Genomic DNA, 12,722 nt, shown 5'->3' on the forward strand with positions numbered 1-12,722 from the left:
AATGACAAAATCGCCCAATGACGCATTTCTCAGAACTTATCCCCATCGTGAAGCAAAGCATGACTGTATATTTAATTCATTTTGGAACACAGACCTACAATTTTCTTCTGCTTCATGGTTGTTTTTCAGGAAGGGACTTTTTCTCAGTTGATTTGCATGCAAATGCATTCCCTAATTTTCCAAACTATTTCTCTAAAAACTTCCCTTTTATTCATTTTTATGATACTGCAGTATTTCAGAAGATTTCTTGTTTAATTTCTTTTCTGTCTAGAAAAGTCCAGGTACTTTACTGGGGTTTCATCTGTTTGTCTGTCTTGGTGGTGGTGCGCAGGTTAGAAGGCTGCCAGTCTTTTAGGTCTCTTTTGTCTTGTAGGACACTAAAATTCCTCTTTTTCCTTTTCCTCTTTGCCACCCAAGTTCCAAAGGGTGCTTCTTTATTCCTTCTCTTTTGCCTTTTTCTCTCCCAAAAGCTTTTCTCCCAGAAGACCATCTTTTAAAATCAGATTTTCCCATTTAAAGGAAGCCTATTCCTTTAAACTTTATGTCTAGTCCAAAGAAGATATATAAATGGCCAATAAACATATGGAAAAATGTTCAACATCAAGAAAATGCAAATTAAAACCACAATGAGATACCATCTTACCGCAGCCAGAATGGGTATTACTAAAAACTTAAAAAACAAGAGGGCTGAATACTTTGGATCCCTTCTCTGCTGCCACGCTCTGAGTATTTTCAGATTTCAGGTGGATTTCATCCTGGTTGCCCCACACTCCGGCCCCTTCATTGGTGTCCATTCTGCATCTTCCCCTGAGCTTGTTTCATCTGCCTTTGCGTGCTTCAAAACCCCACCAAGTGAGAGGGGAGGATGTGGGACCACGGCTCTGGTGTTGGTTGACTTTCCTCTTTTTACTCACAGTTATTGTACAGTTTCAGCATTCATCGACTTTAATGTTGAGAGATAGTTGTCAGAAATTTTTCTTTTTTTCTTTTCTTTTTTTTTCTTGAGATGGAGTCTCACTCTGTCACCCAGACTGGAGTGTAGAGGTGCAATTTCTGCGACTTCTGCCTCCTGGGTTCAAGGAATTCTCCTGCCTCCACCTCCAGAGTAGCTGGGACCACCATACCTGGCTGATTTTTGTATTTTCAGAGAGATGAGTGTCCAGGCTGGTCTCTCGAACTCCTGGCCTCAAGCAATCCCCCCACCTTGGCCTCCCAGAGTACTGGGATTACAGGCATGAGCCACTGCGCCACGCCAGTCAGAGCATTTTCACAGATGTAAAGTTATCTCATCCGGAAAAAGGACTGGGTGAATAATTTTCTACACTCTACCATTCGTCTATAGCACCCTGAGCCCCCACTTTTAAATGGCTCATTAAAGCCTAATATCCATACAAAAAGTGTACATATCACAGGTGCACATCCCAATAAATGTTCACAAACTGCCTGCATCCGTGTGTCCAGCCCCAAGACCAGGGAAAGAGCTTTCTGGCACCACAGAACCCTCCTGTGTTCCCTCTCAGTTGCCACTCCTGCCCCTCACCAAGGGTAACCATGGCATGGATTCACTGTGCCCATTTTTGTGCATTATAGAGATGACATCATATGGCATGTACTTGTGTGTGCCTGGCCTCTTTCATCATGTTGGTGAGATTCATCCATATTGTGTAGTTGGTCCATTCTCACTGCTAAACACTGCTATCCCTTGTGAATACGCCACCATTTATTTACCCCTTCTATGGTAATTGAAGTAGTTTCACGTTTTTGGCTAATTTGAATAGTGCTGTGGTGAACATTCTTGTACCTGCCCTTTGGTGAATATATGTACACATTTTTGGTGGCTATATACCTAGGACTAGAGTTGTCTGTTCAGTATATAAAAATTCCTATTGCTGCACATCCTTGTCAAGATGTGGTATTGCCTATCTTTTTCATGTGATCTGTTCTGGTGTTATATGGTGATATTTCATGGAGGTTGAGCAGTCTACTCTTTTATTAGCCATTTGGTTGTGCTCTTTTGGAAAAATCTCTTTTGGCCATTTTTCCTTTGCTAGCACTTCATTTTAGAGCAAAAAGAACTATTTTCTGGTGATTTCACCCTCTTCACAGAATAAATTAGTCATCGAGCAAAGAAGTCAGACCTAGAACAATGGCACTGAATTCTCCAGGCTTTTGTTTCCATCAGATAAGAGATTTGGCATTAATACTGTCATTATTAGGTAATCGTTTAAGGCTTTTGAGCCAGGTAATGACAGGGTCACTGGTGATTTACATAAGCTAATCTAAAGATGATGGGTAGGATGGGTTATAGAAAAGTGAACCTGTGGGTAGATAAACCAGACAAATAATGTGCATATGTTTCAAAGAGAGAAACAATACGACTGGAAAATGAGGGACAAATCAGAGATAAATTGGAAAGAAATACTTAACAAAAATGAAATATATTTTTAAGCCTATGAGAAAAGTAGTGGTAACGCAGACCAAATTAAGCCCATGAGAAGAGTAGTGAGAACACAGACAAAATTAAGTAAAGCAGAAGAATTAGGTATTTTGGAAAAGAAAAGCATGAGTCGGAGATGAAATCCAACAATTTTGAGGTACCAACAGGACATCCAGGATAAAGTATATGATAGACAATTGAAAAACAAGTATTTTAGCTCAGGAGATGCAAGATCAAGATTTCTGAATCATTTTTTTTAAAAAAATGACATAGAAGTGAAGACAACAGAGAAAGAAGAACATAAGATCAAGAAGAGAAATGACACTCCTAACATGAGAAAAAGAAAAGAATTTAAGGATGAAGAGGAGAGTAGATGTACATACCGAGGAGAACTGGAGGAAAATTAGAAGACCCTTATAAGCCTCAGAGAAATAAGATTTAAAATAGGAGATGATCAACACAAAAGCCTCAGAGAAGCAAAGTAGTGTATGAGATCGGGGGGGGAAGAGAAAAGCCTTTTGGATATAGCATGTATGTTGTCATTGATGACAGTGGAGAGAATGGTTTCGGGTGAATGCTAGAGAGGAAAGTCATAAAACATTCAGAAATGAGCTGATCACTAGACATTACAGCTAGCGATGGATTATTAGAACACTTTCAATGCCTTCAATTGTGAAAGGCAGAAAAGAATTAGGTCAGAAATAAGAAAAGGCAGAGAGTCAAGTGAAAACTTTCTCTAAATAAAAGAGATCTGTACTTGGATTAGGCAGACAGAAAGATGCCCTAAAAAGAGTGATTCATTGATAATTTACAAAAGTAAAGGGATCACTGCAGACTTGAAGTGCAAGAGGAAAAGACGGTTTCAAAAACTCCTGGAGAGAATAATAAGAAATCAGTTCTTCTATAATATAATCTAAAAATGCTGGATAAAATATAACCACCATTATTTAAAAGTATAGACGAATGTGTAAGAAAATAAAATTCTCAAATTCCAGAGACAAAAAAGAGCTGAAAACCAAAGACAATCATCAGCCCAGGGAGACATTTAAAAAAAAAAAAAAAAGTTATCTGTCTCAGGCCTAGCCTTGGGTAGAAAAAACAATCTCACCTAGGAACTCAATATCTGGGTCTGGACAGCCATGTAATATACTAACTCTCAATCTAAGAAACCACCATAGACCAGGTGCAGTAGCTCATGCTTGTAATCCCAGCACTTTGAGATGCCAATGCAGGCAGATCACCTGCAATTAGGAGTTTGAGACAAGGCTGGCCAACATGGTGAAACTCATTTCTACTTTAAAAATACAAAAATTAGCTAGGCATGGTGGTGCATGCCTGTAATCCCCGCTACTCGGGAGGTTGAGGTGAGAGAATTGTTTAAACCCGGGAGGCGGAGGTTGCAGTAAGCCAAGATCACATCACTGCACTTCAGGCTGGGCGACAGAGTGAAACTCCATTCAAAAACAAAGAAAAAAAAAAGGAAACCAACATAAAATTCTGTCCTGGGTTGTTAATACCTTGGAATGTGAATGTGAAACAACTCTATATTGGCTGTCTCCCTAATATAGGCCACATAGAAGTTCCACAAATAAGTGCCAAGGAAGATGAACTTGGAGCTCAGTAACTGTAAATCATGAGTAGTACTTTATATGTACACCAGGAATCTATCCACCCAAGGCACAATAAACTGCAGAACTAAATCTTCAGTAAATTCAGATAATTAAACAATTTAAATGAAGCCATAAAATAATTATGTTTAAAATGGTTAAGGATATAAAAGAAGATATGGAAAAAAACTTCAGAGTAATATACTGTTTAAAAATTAAAATCAAGAAAGAAAAATCTAAGAAGGAATATACACTGAAAATAAGTAAAATTTCTAAGAATAAAAAATAGATATGGCTACATCAAACAGATATGGCTAATAGATATGGCTATATCACATAGATATGGCTAATCAAATAAAAAAGATATGGCTACATCAAACAGATATGGCTAATAGATATGGCTATATCACATAGATATGGGTAATCAAATAAAAAAGATATGGCTACATCAAAATTATAAAATTCAGCAAATGCATCAAACAGTAAAGTCAACACAGGAAAACAGAGATCTGGTGTACAAAAAGCTAGAGCTGAGAAAATTGCTCAACTGAATCTCAAAGAGATGAAACTATCAGGAAGAAGTTTAGAAACAGAAAGGATAAAATAAAAAAGAGGTCTAGGAGACCCAACCAAAGAAAAGAAGGGATTAGTCACATTCATTAATTCATTCATTCAAGAGCCCAAATGAATCTAGAAAACTTGAATTTTAAATTGCTCAAGTTAACACAACTTACATACTAGCTCTTCCATCTGATTATTCCAGTCCACATTCTTGTCTTCCCTTTCTGAAGTTCATTGGTAATTATGACCCATACCTCACAATGCACCTCCTGATTACACACTGCCTCATATACGGCAATGAAGTGTTTCACACATGCTATTTATATCTCCCTAACTAAACTCTAAGAACCTAAAAGAAATCATGTCTTATATCTCACATTTCCTACGGTGCCTGGTATTACTCAATCTAAACTAGAATTTAAAGAGATGAATAATAGAATTAAAGATGAAAGCCTTCATTTGAAGCCTTCAACCAGTAATCGTTTACTTTAATAAAGGCATATTCATGTATTGTTATAGACAAAACATTCGATTCAAGAACATGCACGTTTCCACCAACATGTGCATCAGTTCAGCTTAAACTTCATTTTAGCTAAAAATGCCTTTAAGTATTCTTTCTTTCAGTATGCACCCAGCAAGTTTGCATGCTGAGCATATTTTGTAAATCAAGCTATAAATAACTATAATAAATGTCATATGTAAATTGATCTATTTTCAAGGTTTCTGAGTACAACAGAAGATCTGAATAATTTTTTGAATAGCTGACAAATACTTTTTCTGTTTTTGCATTTGGATATCTCCCAAACAACTGAGCAAATTTTCCTAAAACTTCATCTACAATTCTAAGATTAAAAATGGACATGAGAAAATTCACTTCTTAAAAAGAAAATTAATGAAGGTCAAGAGCAATGAAATTAACAGCTTGATATGAAATCCCTACAATCACTTGGCTTTATTCTAGTTACACAACAAAGAATTCATGATGGGATATATATAAAAGAATAACCAGTAGAAATATGCATGTTTTCTACTTTTTTTTATATTACCATCTACAATTCTTAACAGCACATCACTGCTATCCATTTCAGCATAAACTTCATTGTTAGGACACAAGTTGAGGGTACTTTAAGCAATAATCTACACTTTCTTCATCACCTCTAAAATGACTTAATGAAAACAAGTCAAATCTTTAAAAGGTGTCTAGCATTAAAATAACTGGATTCCTTCATCCCACTACTATATTCCCCATATCATGGAAAAATTCATTGCTGAGAAGAGATAATATACTGGCCAAGAAGGAAATTGGTCTGAAGAAATTAATAAATCAAGAGATACAAGCCAGCAAACCCAGAAAGAAAAACCCAAAGTGGCTTCCTCTCATTCTCCTCCACCTTTCCCCAAAACACAACACACACACACACACACACACACTCACACTCAGTCTCTCTCTCTCTGTCTCTCTCTTCAAACCAAGAGAGACCTTCAAAGTCCATGAGCAGAAATGACAAAGCAGCAGCAGTAACTGTCTCAGCTGATTGGGACATGGGTTTAGGTAGCATGCTCCTCATAAAAAAAACACAGCTAGAGATGAAGTCAAGTCCCACATATCCTTTGCTAATCATCATAGTTAATTTCCTTTACTTAAATGCATACATGTTTGTGGATACGAATTTGAACTATAACAGTTGTCTAGCCAGAAGCTAAATAAAATTCTAAATTCTAAATGATGTCGTGTAATATACATGATATTACACAAATGTGAAGCCAGCTATTCCAAGCCCCTCAGCCACCCAGTTCTCTGCTTTTGAGGTGGTCCAAGCTCACTTGTAGAAGCTGTAAACACAAATTGAGCAGTACATGTGAAATCCATTCATTCCCTGGTCTGTGTTTTCAGGCTACCATGCTTGTAGCCACCCACTGAATAAGAATCTTTAGCCATGAAACTTTCCAACTGAAGTCTGCTAACTCCTGAGTAACAGCCAACAGCTATCTCATCAACCTTTCCTTGGGGACCTATGGTACTTAATTCCTTCAAAGAGTTCTGTCTTCTCCATCTGCACAGCATTCTATTTGCAAATGTGAGGCTTCGAATTCAACAGAGGAGATCTAATTAGTAGAGAGAACAGAGGGGTGTTGAACAAATCTATCTAGGGGATTGAGGACTTTAGTACACAATGGGGAAAGAGAAGCCTCAGTGTCACTTGTGCCTCTCACAGAGAAGTGACAATTAAGTGCTCTGAGCTCCCTGCAAAAAAGAGGTCTATGCATGCATTCTCTTTTGCAAGCATTCTTCTTTGAATACCAATCCTAGAAATGTCACTCCAGAAGCCAGAAGAAATTATCTCCTGGTTCTGTCAATGTGAGAGACCCTGAGGGGATATCTTGTTTAGAGCTGTGCTGCAGGCATTCAGAGGACAAAGCAGAGCTTCTTAGCCAAAAGAAACTAAATACGCGACCCCCCCATGTGCAAACTGTCTAATAAGCTTCACAGTTAAACTGAGACCCTCCAAGGGACTCTAGGGAAAATTTGTCTTTTAGAGTAAACAATCCCTGGATCAAGTCTGGGTTTTCTTATAATTCTTTTAATTAACCAAATATTACATTCATAGTATCACAATATGGATCAGATACCAAAAAGAAGATTTCTGATTTCTTGACTATTCGCATAGTATTCTGCTTTCAAGGTTTTGAGATGGGTGAGGCTGAGAGAAGAGTCTCTGCATGTAAAGGTCATAGTCATTCTGTGGCACTTTACCCACGGAAGCCCTCTGCCAATAGAATATCCTCAGATGTGCTGAATTGAGGGGTGCATGCTAAAATAAATAAGCAAGCAGACAAAACCTCAGAATTGGGAAAAAACAAAAGTCCGATCCTCTATTGAGGCCCAAAGAGAGGCTCCACCTCTCATGGGTACAGTCAGAGCCATTAGCAACCGGGGCAACAGGCCAGAGCCTTTCTATGCACCATACACCTGACACTGGGTAAGAGCAAAGGGCCACAGGACACATACGCTGTATCAACTGGAGGATTCAGTTATATGCTATTCAGCTTGGACCAGTACTGTTTATTAGTTTTGTCATTAACAGCAATGACAAAAACCACAACCACTTTTGTACCAACCATATTATACAATATATTGATGTGCTCTGGTCTGGTTCTCCTTCAGAGTTTACTATTATGCTCAACCAATCCCATTGCAAAGCCATTATTACCCTAAGTCACAGGGGAAGTCAGATCTCTTAGGTTCACCCCTCCCTTGCAAGTCTATTTAGGAGTGGGAGCATTTGTTTGTTTTTAGAGACAGGGTCTCACTCTGGCATCCAGGTTGGAGTGCACAGACACAGTTGAAGTTCACTGCAGCTGCAAACTCCTGGGCCCAAGTGATCCTCCTGCCTCAGCCTCCCAAAGCACAGGGATTACAGGCATGAACTCCCACACCCAGTCTCCAAGTCTGTTTTTTTAATTCAGTTGACTTAGTAACTTCCAAAATTCTAACTAAAAGTTTTCTGCTGTTCTAAATTTCCCTTTCAATGAGAAAATACGGTTTCAGTCGACTCCTTTGAGCTATCTATGTTCAAAAAGCTCCTTTCTACTTTCTAAACCCACTGTTTATTTAAATTGACACAATTCAATATGGTAGCACCAGACACATGTGCTATATAAATTTAAATGTTCATGATTTTAAATTAAATTAAAACTTCCATTTCTAAGTCACATTAACCACATGTCAAGTGTTCATGGCCCATACATGTTGATAATGGTGGCTACAGTATTGGACAGCACAGACAGAGACCATTTTCATCATCACAGAAATGTCTATTGAATAATGCGGCTCTAGAAGCTGCAGATTTCCTCCCAGTTGGACTGTGAATTCCTTAACCTTCTCAAACACTGCAACTGAAACACAATTTGTTATTATTAGGCCCCAGCTAAAATGGGATTACCTAAATTTTATTTGTAGCAGAGGACTTTGCATCCTAGGCCAGTATTTCTTTTTTTCACTTTTTATTTTGAGATAATTGCAGATTTTGATGCAATTGTTAAAAAATGATACAGAAAAATTTCTTCTCCCCTTTACCCAGTTTCCTCCACTGGTTATATCCTATATAAATATAACATAACATCACAACCAGGAAATCCACACTGCTATTACCCACTGACTTTATTCAGATTGCACCAGTTTTATATGCACTCATTCAAGTGAGTATATGTCTCTGTGTGTACATGTGTATTATTTAGTTCCACAAAATTTTATTACATGTGCAAATTCAGGAACCACCATCACGTCAAGGTTCACATGAATCTCTCCTGCCACCACTTTGTAGTCACAACCACTTCCCTCCCTCTCCTCTCCCTAACCCCTAGAAACCACTAATCTGCTTCCTATCTCCATCATTTTGTCATTTCAAGACTGGTATATGAATGGAATCATACTGTATTTAACATTTTGAGACTGGCTTTTTTCACTCACATAATTCTCCTGAAGTACATTCAAGTTGTTGAGTGTTTCCATAGTTAATTCCTTTTATTGCTAAGTGTTATTCTATGGTATGGATGTGCCACTAATTTTTTTTTATCATTCATCCATTTATGGACATTTGGGTTGTTTCCAGTTTTTTGGGTTTTTTTGGAGATGGAATCTTACTTCGTCAACCAGGATAGAGTGACATGACCACAGCTCACTGCAGCCTTGACATCCCAGGCTCAAGCAATCCTCTCACCTTAGCCTCTCGAGTAGCTAGGATCACAGATGTGTACCATCATGCCTGGCCAATTTTCATATTTTTTGCAGAGAAAAAGTATCACTATGTTCATCCAGGCTGATCTCAAACTCCTGAGCTCAAGCAATCCTCCTGCCTCAGCCTCCCAAATTGCTGGGATTACAGGCCTGAGCCACTGCATTTCCAGTTTTTAGCTATTATAAGTAAAGCTGCTATGAGCATTTGTGTACATGTCTGTGTGTGAACACAGTTTTCATTTCTCTGAGATAAATACCCAAAAGTGTAATTGCTAAATCATATGGCAAATGCATGTTTAGTTTTTAAAGAAACTGCCATGTGCTTTCCCAGAGTGGCTGGCCAGTTTACATGCCAACCTGCAACGTATGAGTGATCCAGTTTCTCTGTATTTTCATCAGCATTGGTGTTGTCACTACTCATTTTGCCATTCTAATAGGTGTGTACTAATACATTTGTGTGGTTTTGATTTGCATTTCCTAATGGCTAAAGGCCGGGCGCGGTGGCTCAAGCCTGTAATCCCAGCACTTTGGGAGGCTGAGGTGGGTGAATCACGAAGTCAAGAGATCGAGACCATCCTGGTCAACATGGTGAAACCCCGTGTCTACTAAAAATACAAAAAATTAGCTGGGCACGGTGGCGCGTGCCTGTAATCCCAGCTACTCAGGAGGCTGAGGAAGGAGAGTTGCCTGAACCCAGGAGGCGGAGGTTGCAGTGAGCCGAGATCGCGCCATTGCACTCCAGCCTGGGTAACAAGAGCGAAACTCCGTCTCAAAAAAATAATAATAATAACAATAATGTCTTTCCTGCATTGAATTGCTTTTGCATCTTTGCCAAAAACTGGCTGGGCATAAAAGGCTCTAGAGATCTGTTGCACAACAACATAAATATACTTAATACTAGCAAACTGTACTCTTAAACATGGTTAAGATGACATATTTTACGTTGCATTTTTAGTACAATTGAAATTTTTTAATCTAAAAAAATTACTTGGGCATACTTGTATGGGTCTAATTCTGGATTCTATTCTGTTCCATGGATCTATGTATCTATCTCTTTGTCAATATCACACTGCCTTGATCTAGAGTAGATATTTAACATGTTCAAACCAGGTAAAGTGATTCCTCCCACTTTATTCTTTTTCCAAATTGTTTTAGCTATTCTAGATTCTGTGCAAATTTTTCTATTTTTATTTAATCTTCAAATAAAAGCATTTCACAGATGGAAAAACTGAGGTATTAATCTCTACTCATCAAAAATTTATTCAAATAATCATTGAGCATCTTTTCTATGTCAACACACATTACACAGAAAATCTCATTTAATATTGACAAAAACCTATGCAATATGTGTTACTCTCATTTATACACACCAGATAACTGAAGATCAGAAAGGTTAAGTAATTTTCCCAAGGACACACAGATGACAAGTAGAAGAGCCAAGTTATGGACATGGATATATTTGACTCAAAATGCATGACTTTCCACTGTGCTATTCTATACATCTTTCACATTGTCTACCATCTGCTTGATAATCTCTGCTAGTCTTTATGATACAAACATGAAAAAAACATGGCTCTGATTTTGAGAATGTCTTAGATTATTTCTAGTTATCTCAGCCCTCAAAGTAACAGGCTAAGACTTGGTTCCGTCTAGGCATAAAGACATTTTCCATTTTACTTTATTGAAATTGCCTCTCTACCCCCAGCCTTTCATTTTCTAACAATGACTAGCCACTTAATCTACCCAAATTTCTTGGTCTGAAAGATTGTAATCATTCTCCTTCTAAGCCTACCAATAACTCTCAGCTGGTGCCATGTTATCTAGTCCTGTGTTATCAGTAAGAAGCAGAAGATAGACACAGCTCAGTTAGTAGAGGTTAGTAGAGGAAGAAGATGGACACAGCTACTCCAGAACAAAGACTTTACTTGTCAACAGATGCATCTTTACTGCTTGGCACAGGCTACTTGATAGCTGAAATACTCCCTATGGTAAGCTCCAGTTAGCATCTGCACAGCTGAGGGGCTATTTTGCAGTTACTGTAGCTTTTCGTGAGTTTCCAACTGTCAACACAATGATCCAGCACAATAATGCAATGCTATTTGGAAACATAATATTTCCATCCTATTAATATCTGCTTTTAAGGTATTATTCAGGAGAGAAAACAGCAATATGGAATCATCTATCCCATTACAAACGCATGACCATTACTATTGCTGTATGGTTCTCATATGAGCGAAATTGTCTTAGTTTCTTAGAAGGTTAAGGAAGGTCAAATGGGGCTTTCATTGTCTATCAAAAGATAATTGTTGATGTCTATAATAGGATCTTACATATAAGGTAGTCCCTTACGAGAAAAGAAAAGTTCCAGAATAAATTGATCACTATGGGCAGGTCACATTAAAGAGCTCTATAAGACCTGTTTTCAAATATTGTACAAGGCAACAGACTTATAGAGATGGAAAAGGATTGGTCTCTGACCTCAGTAGGTAACTATAATAAATTCTAAAATAAAGGTTTGCATTAAAGTTCCACTGGAGCCTGGAGGAAGAAAACTTTTACTCAATCAGAAGAGGTCAGGGAAAGCATTACAGAAAAATTTGAGATTAGAGTTAGTTTTGAAAGGTTTAAAATTATAGATCAAAGTCAAGAAAAGAGCCATCTTGGAAAAATATTTTTAATCCTCAATGGAATGTTTTAGTGATCTACTGCACTGAATGTTTACCACAGTTAGTAATAATGTATAGTATATTTCAAAATTGCCACAGTAGATTTTTAACATTCCTAACACCAAAAAAATGATAAGTTGGTGAGGTGATGGCTATGTTAAATTAGCTTGACTTACTTTTCTGTAATGTACACATAGATGAAACATCCCATTGTGCCCATAAACATACAGTTATTTGTCACTTAAAAACCAGTTTTTAAAACTCCTCAATGAGAAGTTTGACTGCAGAACTCTTCTTCCACATATGTATCTGTCAGCTTATTTATAATAAAACAGGACTGACAACATCAACCATCCTCTCACACAGAGGGTGTGAGAAATGACTGTGACACTCCTGATGAAATGGACATCACTACCAACCCAGGAAAACAACACACATCTTTATGTTCTTTGAGTCACACCCTATTCTGGAGGCTCCACTTCACAGCAGAGTCTGAAAACACAGATTTCTACCTGCCTAGGGATTCAGGAAGAATCCCCCAAGCAAACAGCCCAGGGCCCTGAAGAGAGTTAGGAAATGTTTTCAATTGTGACAGCATTTCACAGTTCAGATGCCCACATATGTGTCACCAAGACGGACACACAAATAATATTCAACTACTCTGCCACAGCTGCTGACACCTGTAATCCCAGCACTTTGAAAGACCAACGTGG

General features: G+C 38.0%; 1 long non-coding RNA gene across 8 annotated transcripts in view; it reads right to left on the reverse strand.

Annotated features, from left to right (window-relative positions):
* LOC118146779 (uncharacterized) overlaps window positions 1–12,722 on the reverse strand; it is a 358,558-nt gene that overhangs the window by 223,246 nt on the left and 122,590 nt on the right. The window lies entirely within an intron of this gene.

The sequence above is a fragment of the Callithrix jacchus genome, chromosome 13 (genome assembly GCF_049354715.1).
Source record: "Callithrix jacchus isolate 240 chromosome 13, calJac240_pri, whole genome shotgun sequence".
Taxonomy (NCBI): domain Eukaryota; kingdom Metazoa; phylum Chordata; class Mammalia; order Primates; family Cebidae; genus Callithrix; species Callithrix jacchus.